Raw genomic sequence first — 26,096 nt, 5'->3', positions numbered from 1 at the left:
GTAGGGGCCATCTTCAACAAGTGATTGTAGAGTTGTATCTTGAGCGGCTCATTCCTCCTTTTGATATCAATGAATTGCTGTTTGATGCCTGCTTCAGCTTCTCTTTGCTGGCTGGAGGAGCTAACTTCTCCTCCCACTATCCTCTCCTGTTCCTGCTGGAAGGAACTTGCAGATGCTTCCATGCTAGGTGGGCCCATGCCCAAAGATTGCCCTATAGGCATTTCCTCCTCAGAGAGGGGATTCATCCTGTGTCTTTTCTCCCCTTGAGTTGTTGATGTTGTGAGGGGAGTCTCTCTGTCCCTCTTTCTACTTATGTCTTCTTTCTGTGGGGTTTGGAGGACTGAGGCCTCCACTGTTGTCTCCTGCCTAGGAGGCACAATTTGTTGTGGCTGCTGCTCAGTGGAAATTGGGGCCTGTGATGTATTTTCTTGCTGCCCTGATTTCTCTTTTTCTTGCTGCCCCTCTTGTTGCTGTTGTACCTGTTGCTGTTGCTGCATTTCCTGCTGCTGTACCTCTTCATGCTGCACCTCTTCATGAGGTGGCTGCTCTGGCTCCATCTCTTTCTCTTTGCCTTTGCTAGAGGTTTGATCAGTAGCTTTGGCTGCTTGCTGATGTGCTGTGGAGGATGAGGCAGCTGCTCCCACTTGAGTGCTTGGAAGAGCAAATACCTGTGAACAAAGCTCCAAGTCAGCCATCTTTTGGAGATTTTTAACTGCTCTTTGATTTAATTCTTCTTGTGTGGCAGCCTCCTCTAAGGTTCCTCTCCTCCACTTTATTTGATTTGCATACTTTTCTATGTGAGGCAACCTTACATGGTCATAACCGGACAGCCTATATTTGACCCTTCTTAAAGTTATGAAGTGATTGGGGTCATAAGGTTTCCAAAGGAAACTAGTCTGTAGGCCAAGGGATTCTAGCATTCTGTCTGCTTCTTGCCAACCTTCCTCTCTTTTGTTGTAAATGAAGTGGCCTAATTCGTTTCTTACTTTGAGCTATGCTTTCTTGCCTTTGCCTGAAAAATGTAGCACATCAACATTCCCAAATTGCCTGAAGTATTCAAGGGCAAACAATCTCATGGGCACATATTTGGGCAATCTGTATGGGGGAAACTCACACCCATATATCCTGATAACTGTGTGGTTTTGGTAATAGTACCAATCCCCAATGCTATATACCTTAGATAGCTGAAGGACTCTCTGCATCTCATCAGTTAGTCTTGGAGGAGGTGAGCTCATAAGCAAAGACATGGCTGGGTGGATGAAGAGGTCTATAAACTCACAATAAGTGTATGGAGAACAAGATCTGTAGTGAAAGGCAGAGGACCAATAAACCACTGACCTTGGATTTCCTTGTGCATCCACTCTCTTCATAGCAAAGTGAAATTTCTCATGTTCATAATACAGAATTAAGTGGTAGATGTAGGAGGTGTATCTGAACACCCTTTCTCTTGCCAAGTTCATCAACTGCTCATGTATTTTATCAGATATGTAGGTGGCATAGTCATAACAGACTGGGGACTTGCCAGGGGCAAACATGAGCAGCATTACCAACACAGTTTCATCAACAAACTCGATTGAATTATAGCCCAGAATGGGACTGATCATGTCTACAAGGTCCCTGCCCAATTGGTTGAGGTAAACATGAGAAATGGGAGGGTACTTCACAGTGTCAGAGCCAATGTACAATTGATTTAGTTCGCTGATCTGAGCATCTGTCAATTTAGCTCCTTGCTTTATCAGATCAATCAGTGATAGAGGAACTAAATTCTTCTCAGTTTTGAAGTGCAGCATCTCTCTGATGGCTTCAGGGGTGACATAGAAAACAACTGAGCCTGAAGGGTCAATCACAGCCCTCTGAGTGGGGTCATAGCATTCAACACATAGGTGGATTAGGTCAGGAAACTGATTGACCTGAGGGAGCTTGAAGATAGGGAGGTAAGAGTCCCAAATGCCCAATACATCTGTTCCAGCCTCGTGTTTAATCTTCAATTCGTTCAGCAAGTGAATGTGGTACTTGCTGTGCATCAGCATTTCTTCTGATATTTGATAATCCAGGTCTGCTAATGGTTGCCATTCCAATTCTCTCTGAGGGGCATTTAGTGGGGCAATATTCAAGGCTACAGGAGCTACTGGTGCATCCATGGTTACTTTAGGGCTCTGTTTGTATGTGAACTGGTGTTAATGAACAGAGCAACAGAGAGGAGTATTTTTGCAATGTAGAGGTGAATTGCAAGGAAGAGAGGGTAAATTGTAACAGCAGCAATTGAAATACTGCACAGAGGAGTACTAGAGCAAATGCTCGGCCTAAAAAAGACTCTCTTCACGGTAAATTGATGCAGCTTGGGTTCTCAGTTCATGAATGCGCGAACTAACCGTATGTCTTGTGAGAATTTGGCTAAACAAGGCTCTGTAGGTGAATTTTGACTTTACAGTTGAAAAATGGAGGCTAGCCACAAGGGATTTGCTGGTAAACTGTGTTTTTTACCTCTTTAAGCTATTCTTGGAGATTTATAGACAAAACCAGGTGCAGGAGGATTTGACTGGGATAAATACCTGGTAAACTGTCGACAATAGTCACAAATGTAGGTGGATTTGGCGTGCCAACGGTCCTTGGGTCGATTTCTGCATGTTGGCGATAGTTTGGACGTAAAATGCATGCAGGGGGAGCAACAGTCGTTTTTTGCAAAAAGTGAGAAAAACACGGTTTTTTGGCCAAAATATGGATTTTTTGGAACATTGGTGCCTTTTGGGATGACATCAGCATGACGTCATCAGGTGGGGTCAAGGTCGGATGACGTCAGCATGACATCATCAAGTGACATGGCGGCTTAAGAGTAGTCCACAGGGATGGTGAGGTGGCGGGCAGGTCAGAGCAGTGGCGGACGGGGGAACTGACGCAGCGGTGATGTAGCAGTGACGCGATAATGACGTGGTAATGACGTTGGCAAGGCAGGTTCACAGAAACCGGAAACGGTAAGCGGTGTAATATCGCACCGCCTTATATACGGAAGTGGGATTGTCAGAGGGTGCTCCGATATGATTTGGGGGTGACGCGTGGCAGAGGCCTGACGTCACCCTCTGACAAATTTCGGAAGGTAACTTACGGACGTCGGGCCCGGTCCGATATGCATGAGAGCCGTCGGATGAAAATGGCCAGATCCGACGGTCGACGGATCGTTAAGGTGCCAGGTTGATACAGACATGGGCGGGGATTAGAATAATATATTTTTTGGAAGATGCGCCCGGCGGGAACCTTTGGAATTTGGCAACTTTGTATGGTTTTTGATGTATTTTTATAAAAACGCGCATAGCACCTGAACTTTGGGTAAAATGAAAAAGTGGGTTTTTCATATATTTTTGCAAATGAAGCGGGTTAAGGGTGAAAATGGGGTTTTTTACAAGGTTCTTTAGCAAATGAAGGGGTTAATTGTTTAGATAACTTCTGAAGGGGGAAGAGGGGTAGGGTTTGGGTTGTTAAACTAACCAGATGTCAATTTAATCCCTGATTGTGAACATATGGCTATAATGCCAAGTGGAAGGGATATTTATAGAATGTTTGGGGTTTATACACCATAGTGTTTATAATAATAGGGAAAGAGTAACATAGGGGATTTAGATAATAGGAAGTCAGGGATTAGTATGAGTGGAAGAAGTGAATGAAGATTGATATCATTAAGTTTATATGAAAACAACTTGGCTTGGGGAGTAGATCAAAATGAAAAGAATTTTAGACAAGAAATGTGGCTTTTAAAGGAATAAGAACCAACATGAAACCTTAAATTCTTTCATGAACACAACTGATGAAGGGATGTTAGTAATGAATGTGAAAGGGGGGAAAAGGAAGTTAGTCATGCTCCTTTTCTTTGCTGCAACATGATGGAGAAGAGGAGCTTCTCTATGCACTGATGTTTGCTTTGTGTTAGACCAGCAAGACTCATTTGAAAGGAATGACATTTCTGCAACCCCATCTGCCTACCCATCTACTTGCCTAGCATTTTTTGTTTCTTCATGGAGGGTGCACTTAGACTTGCAGACCCTTACTTGCCTTTTCTTTTTCTTTGCTTTTTTCTTTTGATTTTCTATCTAGAACTACCCTTATTGCTACCAAGGTCCCAGATTAAGCAGTTGGGAACCTTACTTCTCTACTTAAGCTACTAGTCTGCCAAGATTAAACAGTTTGGACAGACTTCTTTCTCTATTCTACAACAAAAAATTGAAACATGGCATGATCCAGATTGGGCTGTTGGACCATCCATCAAAATTGAGTCAACATTAAGCTATATACACACTTTGTTTTCTTTTGGAAATATGGGATCTTTGCATTACCAAAGCAGAGCATATTTGAAACTTTCTTTGCCAATCATGAAATATGAAACCTATTGGTATAGGTAGCTAACAGTGGCTCCACATGGGGATGGTTTTTCCATTTGAAAGACCAAGAACAGCAGGTCAGAATGCCTTGGCCCTTGACTTTTTGTATCAAAACTTGGAGTATTCCTCTTTGAAATACCAAAATTGTGCTTTTCCCATCTTGGTAAATCTCTGAACTTATTTGCCTTTTGCTGATAACTTATAAAACTTGAGAAACTGCATTTTTACATGTTTAACAAAAAGTACTATATACACTTGAATATGTACAAGGGAAACTTAGGATGCACTTATGGATAGTAGTCAAAATAGTGCTTCAACATCCTGCCACTCACAGGACCTTCATCCAGATCAGCTCCATCAAGACTTTTAAGGAAGTAAGTATTGTTTCCTTGTACTACTTGAACAACAAATGGTCCTCTCCAAAGGGAATCAAATTTTCCATGTTTTCCCTTATCTTCCCTTCTTGAATCCCACATGAGGACTTTGTCACCAATGTTGAAATCTTTAGCGTTGGTCCTTCTATCAAAAGCTTTCTTTAATTTTTCTTGTAAAACTTGAACTCTGCTGAAAACTTGGTCTCTAGTTTGCTGCAAACATACTATCTGATTGATCCTTCTCTGCATGTCATTAGGCTCAGCTTGACTTTCTTGAAGTAGTTTCATAATAGGAATCCCTAGTGATGAAGGAAATTTGGCTTCTAATCCATAGACTAACTCATATGGGCTGATCCCAATTGATCTCTTTGTGGTCAGTCTATCTGCCCATAAGGCATTCACAAGCTTCTTATGCCAATTTTTCTTATTTTCTTCCAACACTTTCTTTATGATGTTTACAAGGCTTTTATTTGATGATTCAGCTAGGCCATTTCCTTGGGGATAGTATGCAGTAGAATGGCCCAAGATAATGTGAAATTTGTGGCAGAAGTTAACCATCTTCTTAGATCTGAAAGCAGCAGCATTGTCTATTATTATTTTATCAGGACAACCAAATCTAGCAAGGATATTGGTCTCAAGGAACTGAATGATAATGGAATCATTTGCTTGTCTGCATGGAACAGCTTCAATCCATTTAGTAAAGTAGTCTGTAGCTGTTAGAATCCATCTATGTTGGCCTGAAGATGAGGGATGAATTTCCTCAATGAAATCCAAGCCCCATTGTTGAAAAGGTCTCTCTGTTGCAATATGCCTCAGAGGCAGTGGTAGTAGCTTTCTCTTTCCCTCAAACACTTGACATTTATGACATGAAGTTGTAAATTTCTTGATATCAGAGAAAAGAGTGGGCCAGTAGTAACCAGCCCTCAGTATCTTATCCACAGTGGACTTCCAATACAAGTGTCCACCACAGTCACCTCCATGAAATTCTTTGGTGACATTGTTAGTCTCATTTTCAATCAAGCAGTTTAGCAATATACCCTCATGGTTTTTCCAAAGTAAATTACCATCCATGACACAAAATTTTGAAGCTTTCATTTTTAGGAACCTACACTTAGTTCTGGACAATCCTGGTGGAGCACACAGGTTTTGTAACACATAACATATATCAGAATACCAAGGGGATTTTTCAAAGGCTACATTGATCTTTGGAGTCGCCAGCTCCGGTTCACTGTCCAGCTGGTTTATGTCTAAGGCTTGGAAGTTTGCTTCTGTCATTAGTTTGGCCAAATCTTGCCCTTTTATAAATTTTGTAGGTTTTATTTCAATGTCAAATTCTAAAATGTTAGCAATCCATTTTCCTCTTCTGCCCTCTAAGTTCTCTTGCGTAAGTATGTCTTTTACAATAGGACTTGGTACATAAGCTATAACATGGGAGTACAAGATATAAATCCTAAAGTCTTTGATAGATTTGACCAAAGCATATGCTTGTTTTTCCATGATCTGGTATTTCAGGGGTGCATCTCTGAGAGCTCTACTAAAGAAAGCAATAGGTCTCTCATTCCCTTGGTCATCTTTCTGTAATAAGACAGCAGCAATAGTATGTTGGGAGGCAAAAGAGAAAATGATAAACTCTTTGTCAAATTTTGGATTTGTTAAGACTGGAGTTTGGGTAAGGGCCAATTTTATACCTTCAAAGGCTTGATTTGCTTCTACTGTCCATTTTACTTTAGAGTCCTTTTTAAGCATGTTATTGAGTAATCTGCTCAATTCTGCCAGATTTGGGATAAATCTCCTTAGGAAGTTGATCTTCCCCAAGAACGCTTGTAATTCTTTGATATTTCTTGGGTGGGGCATTTGCAAGATAGCTTGTATTATGTCTGGGTCAATTCTAATGCCATCCTTTGAAATGATATGACCTAACAGCTTACCTTCTTCCAAACCAAATAAAGATTTCTTGGGATTCAAGGAAATTCCATATTTCCTGCATGTTTAGAAGATCTGCCTCAAATGCTTCAAGTGTTCTTGGTCTGATTTTGAGAAAGGTGTGAGGTCATCTAAATAAATAACAAGGAAGTCATGGATCTCTTTGGCAAAAGCAATATCCATTGCTCTTTGAAATGTGGCCCCTACATTTTTTAACCCAAAAGGCATTTTTACATATTTGAAAGTTCCACAGGGGGTTGTAAATGCAGTTTTGTCTTGATCATCAGGGTGCACTAGGATTTGGTTAAAGCCTGAGAATCCATCAGGTAATGAGATCCTTGAAGCTCCTACCACTCTTTGGAGAATGTGATCCATCTTAGGTAAGGGATAGTTGTCTTTGAGGGACACTTGGTTTAGGTTTCTAAGATCAACACAAAGTCTTATCTCACCAGTTTTCTTTCTTGTGGGCACCAAATTTGAGATCTAATCAGAAAACCTAATTGGTTCTATGATACCAGCTTTGAACATTTTTTGTACCTCTTTCTCAATTGCAGGGAGAAGCATAGGGTTTATTCTTCTCAATTTTTGCTTAAATGGCTTTTGATTTGGCTTGAGAGGGATTGTGTGTTGGATAACAAAGGTGTCATAGGATTTTAAATCCTCATAACTCCATGCAAAGACATCTTGGAACTCTTTGAAGAGATCAATGTATTTGGGCTTCTGATCAGGAGGTAGGGATGCAGATAATTTTATTATCTTGGGTTTCTCAATGGTTCCAATGTTGCATTCTTCAATGGCAGAGTTAAGGGGCTGCATTTTTGGTTTTCTAGGGACATCATTTGAATAAAAAATATCCTCTAGTGGAGTTAGGCCTGTTGGAAGAAAATTGTCTTTCAATTGTATCACTTCAGCTTCAGCACCAACTATTTCTTCACAACTAGTTTGTTGAATTTCTTGTATGTTGTCTTTGTTGAAAATTGTTGGGTGTAGCCTTTGGTTAGCTGTTTTGGGTGATATTGGCTTGTGGTTCTGTCGATCAGGTATTTGTGATTGACTTGCTCTTTCAAGTATTTGTGATTGACTTGCTCTTTCAGTGTCAATATTTAGTCCTGCAAACTCCTGTTGTAAGGTCAAGAAATTATTTATTTGTCTATCATCTGCAAATACTTGCCAGTCCTTGACATTGTTTGGGACAGAAGGTCTGTGTTTTACCTCAGCTGTAAAGCAATGGTGGGGCTCAAAAGGTAGCTTGCAGGTACTTGCAAATGTGGCCAAACTGTGAGCATGAAGATTATGGTCTCTAGAGATTTTGGTGATTTGGAATTCGGTGAAGGAGTTTAGTATTTCAGCAGCAGCAGACCTATAAGATCTCATTCTTTTGTCATTGGTGACAAAATTTCCCTTTACTTGTTGGACAACTAGGTCTGAATCTCCTAGTATTGAAACTTTTATGGCTTGTAAGGATTTTACTAGTCTGAGGCCTAGTAAGAGAGCTTCGTATTCTGCCATATTGTTGGTGCACCTGAAGTTTAACCTATAGGCTCGGCCTTCTGCATGACTGTTTTGTTTATTATGTATCCAAACTCCAGCTCCTGCCCCTAATTTGTTGACTGACCCATCAAATTCAAGGAACCATAGGATCTCTTGTTCTAGGGGAGACTTAATAACTTCTCTGTGATCTGGGATTGTGAGTTGAAGTTTTGGTTTTTCATTTAGTTTGTCTTTTAGGACAGTCTCATCACTTGATTGGATCAGCTTTATTTCTAGAGCAGCAGCTTGTTCATTAATGTCCTGATCTTGTTTGAGTGTCTTGGTTTCATCATCATTTATAAGACCTGAATTATCATTGAAGAGAATATATGAATCTATATCAGAATGGACAGCATATATGGGAAAGTTTTGAGGTTTTTCTTCACTGCTGACCATGTATTTCATAAGTGACTCTCTATATAACCTCTTGGGTTGACCAAAGACTGAGATGGTTGCATACGACATGTCTAATTGTAGGGAACCTTGGAGTTTAGCCCCCCATGATCTTGATAACAGCATCCCATATTTGGGTGGGATATCAGCAACTACAACATCCATCAGGATTGTCTTATTGGGATATTGGACGAGTGAGACACAGAGATCTTTTATGAGACCTAAACACTTAACTTGGCTGGAGTCAAATGAGAATAGGTCCTTATACAGTCTTGTAATATCTAGATTCAATCTTTTCATGACTGATTTAGACATCAAGTTGTGAGAGGCACCTGAGTCAAACATTGCATTGTGTAGTATCTTATCATGAACATGCAGGCTGGCATAGAAAGGTAAGATCCCTGTAACTGCTGTCTTTCCATCAACCTCTGGACCGAAAAGCAATTCTGGGGTGTCATCCAACACATTGACATTATCTTTATTTCGAGTAAGTTGAAGGGACTTCTTGATTTGTTGTCTATAAATGTCATGCTTGGCTAGTTCTGAAATAGGAATAGCTACCTTCAATTTGCCAATTTCAGCTTCTAAGTCAAAAGGTCTTTCAGATGGGATCTTGGTGTTGTGGGTGACAACTTTTTCCTTGTTCACTAAGTCTTCTTCTTGTTTCTTTTCTTGATCTTGAGGCTTATCCTTATTACTCATCTCTTGAGGAGTATTACTTGGATTAGGGTGCAAGGGTGATGTATCTACTGGTTGCTGTTTTGAGGGGGATGTTTCAGTTATTTCCTCAACTGTTACCTCATCTGTAATTGGACCAGTTTTGTCACTTGGTTCTGTGACAATAGCTTTCTTAGGCTGTGGAGTGTCCTTTGTCTTGTCAGGCTGTGTCACATTTATAGTTCTGCTTCTTAGCTTGTATTGCTTATGAACTTCATAAATAGCTGTGTCATATCCTTGTTTAAAGTCAAATGACTCACCTGACCTGGTTTGGAATTGCTGAATGTCATCATCCTTATGATCTTCTTGACTCAGAAAAACTTGCTGCTCATCATTCAGGCCCATCAGGTTAATGTGGGTGTCATCTGTTTGCTCATTCGGAGTGGATGTCTCAGTATAGTTTTCCTGGAAAGGAGGTCTTATGTCTGGATCATAAACGACCTTGCCAACGTTAGGGTTTTGATTTCTCCTAAAATTGGGATTCCTGATGGGGTTATTTTGTGGTGCTTCCCATGATGACTTTCTCCCAACTGATTCTACTCTATCCCCCAATCTCTTCATACCAGTGAGTATTGCATCCAGTTTTTGATCAAAGGCTGAGGGTTCTTCTTTGAAGGTGGTTCTTTTTTCCAATCTTGCCCTGTTTCTTTTGGCAATCAGGTTAGCCTCTACTGTGACAGCAAGCTTTTGGGCATCTTCAAGGGTTTCAGGGGCTCTTTCCTTCAATTGATATGCCATATCAGGGTCAAAACCATCAGGAAATTTGTACAAGGCTAAATCAGGAGGAGGTCTTAAATTCTGTGGTATTGCGTTATATACGTTGTTGAATCTTGCACAATACTCCAAAACGGTCTCTTGAGGACCTCGTTTGATTGTATCATATTCACCAAGTATGTGCAGGGGATCTTTCTTTTTCTCCCATCTATTAGTAAAGGCTTGATAAAGCTCATCAGGAGTTGTGATGGTATTTACAGCCAGTGATCTAAACCAAGTTCTTACATCCCCTGTCAAGCTCTGAACAAAGATTCTCATTCTCACACTATCATCATCTATTTCATAGTTCTCAAAATGGTCTTGCATCCTGTTGGCATGCTGAATTGCTATGAAAGGGCCAGTGGAGTCAAAATATGAGATCTTGGATTAGTAGTCCTGAGGTAGAGCTGCAGCATTAGCAGGCAACTGCAGGGGTGCATATCTATTAGCCATATTTGCAGGATTTATAGGGTTGACAGGGATAACTGGGATAACATGAATGACTGGTACAACAGGGGTAGTGGGAATGGTAGAAACTAGAGTGTTGGTCAAGGGAATATGTGCAGTGGATGGAGGTGTGTAAGAAGGGCTTTGAGATGTGGATGGTGAACTGGGGGAATCAAGGGTAGATCGAAATAGAACCTTGATTGGAGTTGGAATAGGATTTGGATAAGCTGTCTCAGGAATTAAATCAGCAAGAGTTTCTTGTCCTTGCTGCTTCCTAATGATCTTAGGGATTGTGTTAGGATTTTCAAAATCAGTTGGTGGATTGGGGTCAGGATTTGACCTTGTATATCGCGGATTCTTCTTGGGAGCCATCTTCTGAACTTGTTTTTGAGTATGTTTTTTGGAATATTTTTGTGTCTACAAGTGCCAGACAAGATTTTGGAGTGACTGTGTATATCTTAAAGCTAGCATGAAAAATAGACTGAGGCAGCTTAAAGAAATATACAGAAATTAGAAAATCCTGAGGAACTCCCCAGTGGAGTCGCCAATTATGTTAACACCCAGGTTGTTCCCTTTGACTCCCAAGGGAATACGGCCGGGGTAACCACTAACCAGTCTTTGGATTACAGCTTCTAGCCAAACTGTAATCAGAGAGGGCTCTCTCTTTAGGGTTTGTCTCTGTTTTGTGAATATTTTAGGCTAGTTATGAGTTCAGGGTTTGGTTTATGTTTTGGTTGAGGGATATCTTTCTGTATCTAAGGTGGAAATCTTCAGATAGTTCTAATCCATTGGACTATGGAGTCTGTGGCTTCAGGTTGTTTGAAATAATGAGTTGAGTTGCTGAAATTAAAGGGCCATTTAAATACTTCATGAAACAAACTTGAAATTGTGATGGTGAAGTGTGTTCAACCAGTGAAAAGCAATTAAGAATTTTCCACTAAGCTGGGAGTGTGAGAAAGAGATATACTGCACAGGAGGAGACTTGAATTCCTGAAACAATAATCACTGTGAAAGATATAGTGTGGAGGTGCAACAATTAAGAATTACACCTTTATTACTATAACTGAAGAAAACATTTATAATAGCATAGATTGAGTTCAGGGTAATCTGTGATTAAATCCTGGAACCATTCAATTTCTTTGCCATTAACTGTGAAACACAGAACATGAATGAGCTATGAAAGGATAATAGAAACACATAACGAAGAGTTTTAAGAAAACTTATTGAGCCATGAAATACGCAGGAATCCTGTAACATTCAGCAAAACACCACAATGCCTCAAATAACGCAGAGCTTTGGAAATTCCATCAGCTTTGTATTAATTTTCTGAAAATTTACAGCACAAGAATTCTGGAAGAGAGATCAACAACAAGCCCTGCAAGCTTATGCGAGGGGGGAATATATACAAATGGTGGTACAAAATATCTGAAGCGTTGAGTCATCTGAGAAATGAATATGTTCACCAACTATTACAGAACAACAGATAAGAAAGTTATTACAGCTTTGAATATAAAATAAATGCTCTTTAATTTTGTCAGAAGACTTTTTGACCTTTGGAGGCCACTAAGTCGATTTGAACGTTCTATTTTTAATGCTGGATGATGTGTCTTTATGGCTGTCGTGCTGTAGCTTTCTCGGCCCTGTCACCTGTGACTGTCAGTGCTACTTTGGTGGCCGAATAGTTTTGCTGAGTTGGCTCAACCCATTCTTCTCCATACATGCTGATTTTATCAAATTTTCCTGTGCATGATAACTTATATTTTTTGATGAAAAACTTAGTGAATGACTTCTTGCCTATAATATCATCTGTATGGTCTTAGTCCACCATTCCTGTGTGGGCAATTGATGTCTCAGAATTTCCTCTAAGGTCTCATCTGCCTCTGTGTATTTATAGAAGTTTGGAGGCACTTCAAACAAATGTTTGATCTCATTCATTATAAAGAATAAGTTCTCTACCCTGTTGTAGAGACTTTGTCCTGTTGCTGGTCCTGTTTCCTCTAAGGTACTGGGCCTTTCAGTGATCTGATTAGTAGCAAATGTATTGACCCTTTTGGCATAATGCTCATGTGAACGTAGTCTCCCTGCGCTGTTCAGTAAGCCAGGGAGGCCTCTGCCTTGTAGTACTGTAAATTTGTCCATAAACTTATTAACCTCTGTCTGCATGTCCTGGCTTCTTCTTTCCAATGTCTGTACGAGGCTTTTTAATTTCAGGACCCTCTTTATCAGCTAGATGGTCTCGGTTCTGCTTGTAATTCCCATTGCTGCCAGCTGAGCACTTGTTCTGTTATTAAGCACATTAATCATTCTATTGGCAACCTCAGGCATGTTGCCTAGAGATGCCTTTACTCTCTGGATTTCCCTCTGTGCTTTCCCTATGAGCTCCATCTGCTCATGAATGGTCTCAATGTATTGCCATTGATCAGTGATGGATTGGCCAATGTTGGCCCATAAGACTGTCTTGAGCTCAGCTATCACTTTGTCGAGGGTGAGCTCCTTCTCCAGCTCCTTTATCCTCTCTTTGAGAGCCTTTATCTCTCTTCCTTTCTCAGCTACAGTCTGCTTGGATTTATCATATTTTTCATTCAACTTGGCTAAATTCTCCCTGGCCTCATTTAGTTCTGTCGTTTGGGCTTCCAGGGCTTGGATTTCACTCCTTAGCTTCTGCATATCGAGGCTTGGAGCCTGCTCTGTTGTTGGTGCTGGTGCTGATGTAGACGGTGTTGTCTGTTCAGTGGGAGGAGCAGTAGTTTGAGGAGGTTCCTCCAGGTTGATTAACTCTGGACGAGGCTGAGATGTTTGACCTCCTTCCTTTTGTTGCAATGTTGCCTGCAGTGCAGCCTGTGCAGCCTCTGATTCTCCCAATTTCTCCTGTGTTAGGATCAGCTGTTTGTATAATGAGACCAGCATAGCTGCTACATCTTGGTCATGTCTCAGCTGGGCAACCTCTTCTGTTTGAGGATGAAGAGTTGCTGGGATTTTGATCATCTTCCTCAACGCTTCCATATCTGCATCTCTTAATTTCAATAATGCTTGGATGGCATTGATGTCCTTGGGATCATGCCCAATTTCTATGATTATCTCTTCTAAGGCTTTGATTCTATTGTCCTTTGCTTGGGAGGATGCTCTTTCCAACTCAAGTTGGGCAGTTGTGTTGTTTAGGCTATTTTCTAGCCTGTAGTTCACCGATGTCTTGTCTGCCAAGGAGGCATACACCATCTCACCCATTTGCTTATGTAGTTCAATCTGATCCATCGGGTGGATGTCCTTGGCGAGGACCTCAAGATTGGTCCTTAAGTAGTCTGCAGGGGACTGTGGCTGCAACGCGGTTGGCATGAAGTGGCTCATGATCATTTTGCCTTCATGTACATCGTATGCAGACATTAGCCTTTGTTGGTTTGTAGGGGCCATCTTCAACAAGTGATTGTAGAGTTGTATCTTGAGCGGCTCATTCCTCCTTTTGATATCAATGAATTGCTGTTTGATGCCTGCTTCAGCTTCTCTTTGTTGGCTGGAGGAGCTGACTTCTCCTCCCACTATCCTCTCCTGTTCTTGCTGGAAGGAACTTGCAGATGCTTCCATGCTAGGTGGGCCCATGCCCAAAGATTTCCCTATAGGCATTTCCTCCTCAGAGAGGGGATTCATCCTGTGTCTTTTCTCCCCTTGAGTTGTTGATCTTGTGAGGGGAGTCTCTCTGTCCCTCTTTCTACTTACGTCTTCTTTCTGTGGGGTTTGGAGGACAGAGGCCTCCACTGTTGTCTCCTACGTAGGAGGCACAATTTGTTGTGGCTGCTGCTCAGTGAAAATTGGGGCCTGTGATGTATTTTCTTGCTGCCCCTCTTGTTGCTGTTGTACCTGTTGCTGTTGCTGCATCTCCTGCCGCTGTACCTCTTCATGTTGCACCTCTTCATGAGGTGGCTGCTCTCGCTCCATCTCTTTCTCTTTGCCTTTGCTAGAGGTTTGATCAGTAGCTTTGGCTACTTGCTGTTGTGCTGTAGAGGATGAGGCAGCTGCTCCCAATTGAGTGCTTGGAAGAGCAAATACCTGTGAACAAAGATCCAAGTCAGCCATCTTTTGGAGATTTTTAACTGCTCTTTGATTTAATTCTTCTTGTGTGGCAGCCTCCTCTAAGGTTCCTCTCCTCCACTTTATTTGATTTGCATACTTTTCTGTGTGAGGCAACCTTACATGGTCATAACCGGACAGCCTATATTTGACCCTTCTTAAAGTTACGTAGTGATTTGGGTCATAAGGTTTCCAAAGGAAACTGGTCTGTAGGCCAAGGGATTCTAGCATTCTGTCTGCTTCTTGCCAACCTTCCTCTCTTTTGTTGTAAATGAAGTGGCCTAATTGGTTTCTTACTTTGAGCTGTGCTTTCTTTCCTTTGCCTGAAAAATGTAGCACATCAGCATTCCCAAATTGCCTGAAGTATTCAAGGGTAAACAATCTCATGGGCACATATTTGGGCAATCTGTATGGGGGCAACTCACACCCATATATCCTGATAACTGTGTGGTTTTGGTAATAGTACCAATCCCCAATGCTGTATACCTTAGATAGCTGAAGGACTCTCTGCATCTCATCAGTTAGTCTTGGAGGAGGTCAGCTCATAAGCAAAGACATGGCTGGGTGGATGAAGAGGTCTATAAACCCACAATAAGTGTATGGAGAACAAGATCTATAGTGAAAGGCAGAGGACCAATAAACCACTGACCTTGGATTTCCTTGTGCATCCACTCTCTTCATAGCAAAGTGAAATTTCTCATGTTCATAATACAAAATTAAGTGGTAGATGTAGGAGGTGTATCTGAACACCCTTTCTCTTGCCAAGTTCATCAATTGCTCATGTATTTTATCAGATATGTAGGTGGCATAGTCATAACAGACTGGGGACATGCCAGGGGCAAACATGAGCATCATCACCAGCATAGTTTCATCAACAAACTCGATTGCATTATAGCCCAGAATGGGATTGATCATGTCTACAAGGTCCCTGCCCAATTGGTTGAGGTAAACATGAGAAATGGGAGGGTACTACACAGTGTCAGAGCTAATGTACAATTGATTTAGTTTGGTGATCTGAGCATCTGTCAATTTAGCTCCTTGCTTTATCAGATCAATCAGTGATAGAGGAACTAATTTCTTCTCATTTTTGAAGTGCAGCATCTCTCTGATGGCTTCAAGGGTGACATAGAAAACAACTGAGCCTGAAGGGTCAATCACAGCCCTCTGAGTGGGGTCATAGCATTCAGCACATAGGTGGATTAGGTCAGGAAATTGATTGACCTGAGGGAGCTTGAAGATAGGGAGGTAAGAGTCCCAAATGCCCAATACATTTGTTCTAGCCTCGTGTTTAATCTTCAATTCGTTCAGCAAGTGAATGTGGTACTTGCTGTGCATCAACATTTCTTCTGATATTTGATAATCCAGGTCTGCTAATGGTTGCCATTCCAATTCTCTCTGAGGGGCATTTAGTGGGGCAATATTCAAGGCTACAGGAGCTACTAGTGCATCCATGGTTACTTTAGGGCTCTGTTTGTATGTGAACTGGTGTTAATGAACAGAGCAACAGAGAGGAGTGTTTTTGCAATGTAGAGGTGAATTGCAAGGAAGAGAGGGTAAATTGTAACAGCAGCAATTGAAATACTACACAGAGGAGTACTAGAGCAAATGCTCGGCCTAAAAAAGACTCTCTTCACGGTAAATTGATGCAGCTTGGGTTCTCAGTTCACGAATGCGCGAACTAACCGTATGTCTTGTGAGAATTTGGCTAAACAAGGCTCTGCAGGTGAATTTCGACTTTACAGTTGAAAAATGGAGGCTAGCCACAGGGGATTTGCTGGTAAACTGTGTTTTTTACCTCTTTAAGCTATTCTTGGAGATTTATAGACAAAACCAGGCGCAGGAGGATTTGACTGGGATAAATACCTGGTAAACTGTCGGCAATAGTCACAAATGTAGGTGGATTTGGCGCGCCAACGGTCCTCGGGTCGATTTCTGCAGGTTGGCGACAGTTTGGACGTAAAATGCATGTAGGGGGAGCAACAGTCGTTTTTTGCAAAATGTGAGAAAAACACGGTTTTTTGGCCAAAATATGGATTTTTTGGAACATTGGCGCCTTTTGGGATGACGTCAGCATGACGTCATCAGGTGGGGTCAAGGTCGGATGATGTCAGCATGACATCATCAAGTGACGTGGGATCTTAAGAGTAGTCCACGGTGATGGTGAGGTGGCGGGCAGGTCAGAGCAGTGGCGGACGGGGGCACTGACGTGGCGGTGATGTAGCAGTGACGCGGTAATGACGTGGTAATGACGTTGGCAAGGCGGGTTCACAGAAACCGGAAACGGTAAGAGGTATAATATCGCACCGCCGTATATACGGAAGTGGGATTGTAAGAGGGTGCTCCGATATGATTTGGGGGTGACGCGTGGCAGAGGCCTGACGTCACCCTCTGACAAATTTCGGAAGGTAACTTACGGACGTCGGGCCCGGTCTGATACGCATGAGAGCCGTCAGATGAAAATGGCCAGATCCGACGGTCGACGGATCGTTAAGGTGCCAGGTTGATACGGACATGGGCGGGGATTAGAATAATATATTTTTTGGAAGATGCGCCTGGCGGGAACCTTTGGAATTTGGCAACTTTGTATGGTTTTTTATGTATTTTTATAAAAACGTGCATAGCACCCGAACTTTGGGTAAAATGAAAAAGTGGGTTTTTCATATATTTTTGCAAATGAAGCGGGTTAAGGGTGAAAATGGGTTTTTTTACAAGGTTCTTTAGCAAATGAAGGGGTTAATGGTTTAGATAACTTCTGAAGGGGGAAGAGGGGTAGGGTTTGGGTTGTTAAATTGACCAGATGTCAATTTAATCCCTGATTGTGAACATATGGCTATAATGCCAAGGGGAAGGGATATTTATAGAATGCTTGGGGTTTATACACCATAGTGTTTATAATAATAGGGAAAGGGTAACATAGGGGATTTAGATAATAGGAAGTTAGGGATTAGTATGAGTGGAAGAAGTGAATGAAGAGTGATATCACTAAGTTTATATGAAAACAACTTGGCTTAGGGAGTAGATCAAAATGAAAAGAATTTTAGACAAGAAATGTGGCTTTTAGAGGAATAAGAACCAACATGAAACCTTAAATTCTTTCATGAACACAACTGATGAAGGGATGTTAGTAATCAATTTGAAAGGGGGGAAAAGGAAGTTAGTCATGCTCCTTTGCTTTGCTGCGACATGATGGAGAAGAGGAGCTTCTCTATGCACTGATGTTTGCTTTGTGTTAGACCAGCAAGATTCATTTGAAAGGAATGACATTTCTGCAACCCCATCTGCCTACCCATCTACTTGCCTAGCATTTTTTGTTTCTTCATGGAGGGTGCACTTAGACTTGTAGACCCTTACTTGCCTTTTCTTTTTCTTTGCTTTTTTCTTTTGATTTTCTATCTAGAACTACCCTTATTGCTACCAAGGTCCCAGATTAAGCAGTTGGGAACCTTACTTCTCTACCTAAGCTACTAGTCTACCAAGATTAAACAGTTTGGACAGACTTCTTTCTCTATTCTACAACAAAAAATTGAAACATGGCATGATCCAGATTGGGCTATTGGACCATCCATCAAAATTGAGTCAACATTAAGCTATATACACACTTTGTTTTCTTTTGGAAATATGGGATCTTTGCATTACCAAAGCAGAGCATATTTGGAACTTTCTTTGTCAATCATGAAATATGAAACCTATTGGTATAGGTAGCTAACACTATAAAAACCCCATCCACTTGTAATTCCTAGTCTAATGTAGCTTCCATTGGGCCTGCAAGTACTGTAATGAATGGTGATCTATCTAGATTACTGTCTCCTTTCCCATCTGAAAATGCTTCCACTTCTTTACATATTTCACCATCGCATAGAGCTTCATGTCGTAGCTAGCGTAGTTAAGGAATGCCCCATGAAATACATTAGAATGGTGGCATACAAGCCTTCCTCCATGCATCAAGACAACTCCCGTAGCATAAAGACTCACATCTGTCTCCACTTCAAAGGGTCACTGTAAGTTTGTTCATTCCATAACTAGTGCTTGGCTATTCTTCTTCTTTAGCTCTTAGAAGCGCTTTGTTGACCTTTCCCCCACTGGAAACTCTTTCCACTATCTGTTATGGTGTCGAGCGGTGCTACTACCGCTGAAAATGAGGCTATGAATTTTCTCAGGTATTGTGCTGCCCCAATGAAACTCTTGACCTCATAAACATTAGTAGGCACCTACTATTTCATGATGGCCTCCATCTTGGAAGCATTTATCTTCAATTCTCCTCCACTGATCACATGGCCCAGATACACCAAATATTGTTGCGCAAACTCTTGCTTCTTGAGATTTGCTAGCAGCCAGTGCTTTTTCAATGTTTCTACCACTTGCATCAAATGTGACATATGCTCCTCCTAGGTAGCACTATATAGTAGTATATCATCCAAATAGACAATAAAAAATGAATTTATAAAATGGAAAAATACATCATTCATTAATCTCAGAAATGTAGTTGGTTCATTTCATAGGCCAAATGGAATAACTAACAACTCATAAAAACCTTTCCTCATTTTGAAGACGGTCTTCCATGTATCTTCTTCTTTTACTTGAACCCGGTGATAGCTAGACTTCAAGTCCATCTTTGTGAAGTACTTATCTTGCTACAACTGATCTAGCAGATTATCTATCTTGGGATCAGGGTATATGTTCTTCAGCTTGATTTTATTCAACTCCCTGTAATCTATACACATCCCCCAAGTCCCATCCTTCTTTGGCACAATGATATTAGGTGAACCACATGGTGATGTACTAGGTCAAATGACACCATGTTCCTATAGTTGTTTCAACTGTTTCTTCATCTCACTTTCTTCTATAACAAACTACTTGTACATCCTGATATTTGGCAATGGGGGGTTTGACAGTAGTTGGATCTCATGCTCCACTTCTCTCTTAGATGGTAACCCTTTAGGCTCTCGGAACACATCCTTGTATGCCTGTAACAACTCCCCCAATTATTGTTTATTTTTCTTAGTACACCCCTCCAGGGTTTTCTTACCTCTTATTGACTCCTCTTTATAATGACTTTCTCTTAAAAATAATAAAACATATTTCTTGTTGGAACTAAACAATTTCTTGGCTTGGTTGGCACTTAGCAGCAGAAATTTTGGACTTGCCTTTATGTGCATTGATGATGAACGATTTTTTAGCATTGATGAGCTAGCATTAATTAGCTCTCCTCATGAATATTGAATCTCATATGTACATGTATGGACTCACAAACATAACTCCACATACATCGATCCACATCTAGATCTACTTCATTAATAAAATCAATACTAATAGAAAATCTAATTTTACACTATTTTGTTACCTTCAACTCTTCATCCTTATTTACACGTCCCCATGGATATGGGTTTGGATGATCACGAACTTCTAGCCCCAACTTCTTGACCAACTCTATTGCAATGAGATTTGCCTACTATCCTGAGTCAATCAGAGCATCAATCCTTAACTTCTTAACTTGTATCTTTATATGGAAGAGTTTGGTCATTTCTTTCTCTTCTTGTTGCTAAAGGATACTCACGTTCACCTCCTTCTACTTTGACGTACAAACGATATTATCATCCACATATGAGCTTATTTCAACTTAGTTTTTGGAATCCATGTCCATTAGATTCTTCTTCTTATTCTTTAGGTTTGGCTCTGGATACAACTTCTAGAACTTTTCCTCTGTATGGCCATTAATGTTGTAGTGGTTGCAGTGGTTGCTAGGATATTTTCACTGGTGTGCCATTGCTACCATATTTTGTATATTTTCCCCCTCTATTTTCTTCTTACCCTCCTTAGAAGTTTCTTGTTGCTCCTTCTGCTTCGATCCACTTGATTGCTCTCTTTTCAAACCTATGTTCTATAGGTACTGTTCTGGTACACAAGCCTCGTCCACCAATTTGGGCTTGAACAACATTACTTGATCACATGGATGGAGGTGCATACCCCCCAAATAATTAAGGAGTAAATCTGGGTTCTTTGGAGAGATACCCAACAATATAACCATCTTCCTAAATTCCGTGGTGTACTCCTACACACATTAACCCGACTTTTGCCCGAAGTAATGCCGCTAGATCCACTTGTCCTCAATGTACCCGATGGGATAGAATTGTGAGTTAATGACAATTTTGAAATCCTCCCACTTAGTCAATTGATTTCCTCCCTCCAACCTTAGGATTTTTGTGTGACTCTCCCACCAAATCAATGCATGGCCTTCTAATTTTAGTCACACGAATGAGATATTTTTCCCTTCCTTGATCTAATGGACGCTGAAATAAGCTTCCAACTATTACAACTAGTGGTTCAACTTCAAAGTGTCGATCTCACCATGTTACTTCTTGATATCAAATTTTTCTTCAGTTTTGAACAAGGATTGATTCATGACACTTGAACTAGGTTGATCCTTTTTTAGGTTCTCTCCTTGGCTGGTTCTCCATGTCTTCCTGATCTCCTGATCCCCCTTATGATTTGTCCTCTACATTTGAACCCCAATCTTCTCTAAATATTCCAAGTTGATTGCGTAGGGTTTCCATGAGGAGGTTTACATTGTATTTTATATTTGTGACTTGTTGTCTCAGCTGCAAAAACCTCACCTATGCATGATCACGAGGTTCATTTACATTTTCATCGACCATGATTAAAGTTTTATGATTTTTAAGCCAAACAACCTAGATCCCCTAAAAATTATCCAAAAATACCAAAGAAACTTGCTCTTATACTAGATGATCCATAAAATGACATGGATATTCCACTAGACAGTTCATTACAACCGATCTGATAATATTGTATTAAAAATATGAGGTTCTACACTATTACAGTTTTATTAACTTTAAGATCTGTAGATTTAACTATAATTAGTGTATGCATGCACATGGAAATTATGGAGAAAAGTAGAGAATGAAAAAATAAGCACACACACACACAAGACACAAGATATTCTCTATGGGAAACCCTTTCGGGATAAAACCCAGTTGGAAGGTGAGGTCGCTTCGCTCTCTTTCTCTAGCTAGAAATATGGTTGCAAGTACAAAGAAGTATTACCTATGGCCTGTGGGCTGCTACTATGCTCAAATCCTCTCTGTGTTCTCTACCTCCTACCTCTTCTACCTATCTTTCCTCAGCTATGGAAAAAAATTCTCTCGAAATAATGGAATGCCTCTTCCTCTTAGTGGCTTAGTTATAACACAACCTCATAGCCTCCTAATGGTTAATTTTGACTACATAAACTCTTAACTAGAGTTACAATATAGACTCTTCTAGCGTCTTTTACATCATAATCATATGGCTATCTCCATTTCCATGAATAATGGGGGCTAACACAACATCCTCCCGAACTAAGGGTGTGAAAACAGGACGGTCAAATTCTGAGTCACATAAATTTTTCATACGGACTCCGATTGGTGTGCTTCTTACGTTGTTGGAAAGATCTCTGCATGTAGAATATCATGAAAAGGTGTAGCGCTAAAGAGGAAAATTTTTACCCCAAAAAATGTCATTTGATGCTAGAAAATGAAATTGAAAGGTTTTAGACCTCGTTTTTCCAAACTATGTCCCACTAGTAAAAACAATACCATGAGTTGATTCCTCCATTTTTTCTACTCCAAATGCATTAATATGGATGAAAATAAATATAATGATCCAATCTGAATCAAATATTCAACCCTAAGCTTCAAGTAATGGTGACTCATTATCCTTATGGAAACAACATGTGTTCTTTGTCAAATGTAGAAAAGAAAAAATATAAGCAAACAATCACTAGTTGGTCCTTTAACATGGAAGAAAGCATCACACTTTTCATGTGATTATTTTTTTAAATAAGACATGTCACCATTAAAAATTCATAGTTAGAGCTAGAAATGGTAAATTTTGGAAACACAAATCCTTACCTCCTCTTAGAAGGGACTTTTTTTCATTATGTCCTCTAGTGTCCGAGATCAACATCCATCTTGGAAACATTTCAGTGATCATTTTCTTTGTGTTTTTTTTTCAAGAATTTCTTGATTGTTTTGTTGTTTGGCCTCTTTTCATTATCATGCACCCATCCCATGATGGCTTGAAAAACAGTACCATCACTATATCCGCTACTAGACCTTGTTCATTCACCAAGTCTTATACCCTCTATCCACCTAAATAATATTTTTTTGTTAGCCGCCCACAATATCCACCAAGAATGTTGTTATTCGTTAATGAAGAAATAATAGAATGCCTTTCCATATATCTAGAAAACGGTTAGCTACAAGCACAAGGAGAAATATAAGCTACTACCAGCATCACAAACCATTGTTACCATTTAATAAAATGTAAAAATATATAATTTAATTGAAGTACATTATTAGCAATTGATAGAGTTACAAGACTAATTATTTTCCCTCACTATCATATACTTAAAGAGTTTAGCCACAATAGTGGCTAGTAAAACCATAGGTCTTGGTGGGAATGGATCCAAAACCTACTTGGGCATTACACTTAGTGGAAAGGCTCAAGCCAAGCAAGGTATCCCTTGTAGATTGACTATTTTTTTTTATACAAAGTAATGTATGACACCAATATAACAAAGAACTACACTTATAGAGTAAATACATGCTTTCAAATTTTTCAACATGGGTTTTATCTGCAAAAATTAATGCTTGTCTTGTTTTTACATTCACTAGCATAACACCTTTTCCACTCACATAATTCCAGGTAATCAGATCTATAAGCATAACCATACTCTAGCAAAGTAATTTAAGTCACAATGTTACACTGTGTTAAACTACAATGCAATGGTTTTTCTTCAAAAGCTTTGGCAATGCACGATCTCCATAACATAATGACATTCGAAATAGTATAAGATGAGATACTCAACAACATTTATGACTCTATTCCAACTAAAAAATGTCAAAAAAATGCACATAAAAGTGATTTTACTTACATTTCTAGTGACTACTTCCATCTCTCCAAGTATACATGATAGAAGTGCAGATTTTCCTCAACCCACATCACCATAATGGCTATGAAAGATGAAGCTTTTACATCTAAATTTATATTATTTGGAATCAAACCTTCATCTTTAGGATGCCACTTGAATGACCCATTTGTAATTGAAAAAGAACATTCAGCTCCATCAAAAAATTCCACAATAGCCTTAGTATTCATCGCATCACCATCACAATATTTTTCAAGTTGATGAAGAGAAATAACAACCTGTGTTGCTACAATGATTACTTGAGGAAAATATCTTAGAGGTTCTTGGAGAATGCAAAATGTCAAAATTATAGTAAAAAATTTGCGTCAAGTAAGCACCATTTTCATCAATATGCATGAATAAAATGATATAATAGAAACTGCAATAGGTGGTAACCACAATATAAAATTGGTTATAGCAACTGTATACATAAACATAATTATCCAAATGCCTTCTTAACCACGAGCAAAATGAACTTTCCTATGAAACCATTAATGTCAGGCCTACAATTTAATAATGTTTGTGTTGCTTATTACTTCATTAGTGACTTTCATATGGTTATGTTCGAAAGGTATTACTTGTGTCATATATTTGTGTTGTTTAGAGGCTAGGAATAGAAAAATAACCAACACAATTAACATAATAGCCAAGCTAGCCAAAAAAACTAGTCAAATCACACCACAAGGAGAAGAAGAAATGTAATGAAGATATGAATTAGCATTGACCAAAGGTCATGAACTTATATAACCACTTGAGTCAATATCTCCACATAAACCAACATATAGTTCACATTTTTCCTAATTCCATGGCTTTCCTAAGAACAATTTAAAAGGAAATAAAACCTCTTGGTAAATTGTATAAAACAATGGCAATTACACCATTAAACTATGTTTTCCACAAAAAGGGTTGTATTGATGATCTATAATCACTTAGAAAATTTAGCTAGAAATAATACAAATCCTGCTGCCATTACATTGTACCACAAAGACTCTTTGTTTGTGGCTTCATCTATGAAGCTCTCTATTAGAAGGGGTCCACATACATCACAGAAAATTTTGCAAAAGAAAAAATAAATGTGATACTAAATTGCTTCCGGAAAGACCATAATATAGAAAATCAAGAGAACATCACCTTCATTGTAACTTTAGTTGGTGCATAGCAGTAATACTTTCAGCTCTATCTTGATGTCTAACAATAGGTATATGCTGAACATTAATGGCATACATTTTCCTAGTGGCTAGAAGATAATTCAACCAAGAAATTGTCAACCTGCTTATAAATCCTTAACTAGCATAACTTGTGAGGGTTCGAGAGTTTTGTTTTTGGGGGAAGGCTATTTGATCAGTTAACAGATTTTCAAAAAGTGGATCGCAAGCATTTTACAACAACCACCAAAAGTGTTGAGATTAGTGGAAGAGTCACAAACAATATGCAAAAATCAAATATGATATAAAATGAATGGGAGTTGTCACTCACAAACAAAAGAACATGTGAAAGAATTTCATATAGCTACAAGATGAAGCTAGAGACCAACCAACCTCTTAAAAGAAAATGATGTGAATATTGTGCAAATCGCTTTTCAATATTGATAGGAAGAACAAAAATTGACCAAGTGACAATAAGTAGGTTTTGAAATCCTCATAGTGAGCAGGGTTTTATCCATTCAAAATCCTTTAGAACAATTTAGACCATTTGAAAATGTTCTCATGCATACATTACTGGAGATTTGAAAAAAAAACAACTCTAGGCTTATTTTACATTATAGCTTTAAATTAATGATCAGATTGGAGACAAAGAAAATATGAATTTTAGAGGATAAAAATAGAGTTTTCTATCTTGTAATTATAACATCAAAACCAACAAATAAATGACACTAATGAGGGGTTTCCATAGATATCAAAGCTGACCCAAATATACCGTTGAAAATCATTACAATTGAAAGGTACTATGTTTTATATATATCACATGTAACAAAACCCCTATTATATATATATATATATATATATATATATATATATATATATATATATATATAGATATAGATATATATATATATAGATATATATATATGTATGTATGTATATTTTTTTTCCAACAAAAAAAGGAAACATTCAGCTTTAATATTAATGTTGCACAATATCCCAAAAAGTAATGAGTTTGACGTGAAGGTTTTTGTTTTAATCTGAATAGGAACATGGCTAAAATAATTATTTGGGGTTTAAGCCTCATGTTCTGCCCATGTATATACAATCAATGTATAACAAAGATATGTTGTAGTCATGCAATCATAGCTCTAACCATGATTGTTGTCAAACATAGCTTAGTCTCTGCAGAACAAATATTTTGAAAAATAATAACATGCAAAGGATACATGACAATGGGATCATACGCAAAAACAAAACATGGGAAATGACTTGGTAACTTACGATTGGAAATGCACAGAAGTCACTCTACCTTCGAGTCACATAATACATTGCACTACAATTAATGAAAGTCAAATGTAGGTCACTCCATGTTCAAAATTTACCTTGTCCTCAATACTTTAGTTAGGTGTCAAATGAGAAG

The sequence above is a fragment of the Pinus tabuliformis genome, chromosome 9, assembly GCF_031772625.1.
Source record: "Pinus tabuliformis cultivar Carrire ecotype Pingquan chromosome 9, CPIR1, whole genome shotgun sequence".
NCBI classification, from domain to species: Eukaryota; Viridiplantae; Streptophyta; class Pinopsida; order Pinales; family Pinaceae; genus Pinus; species Pinus tabuliformis.
The sequence above is the reverse complement of the archived record's forward strand: the minus strand, read 5'-3'. Positions refer to the sequence as shown.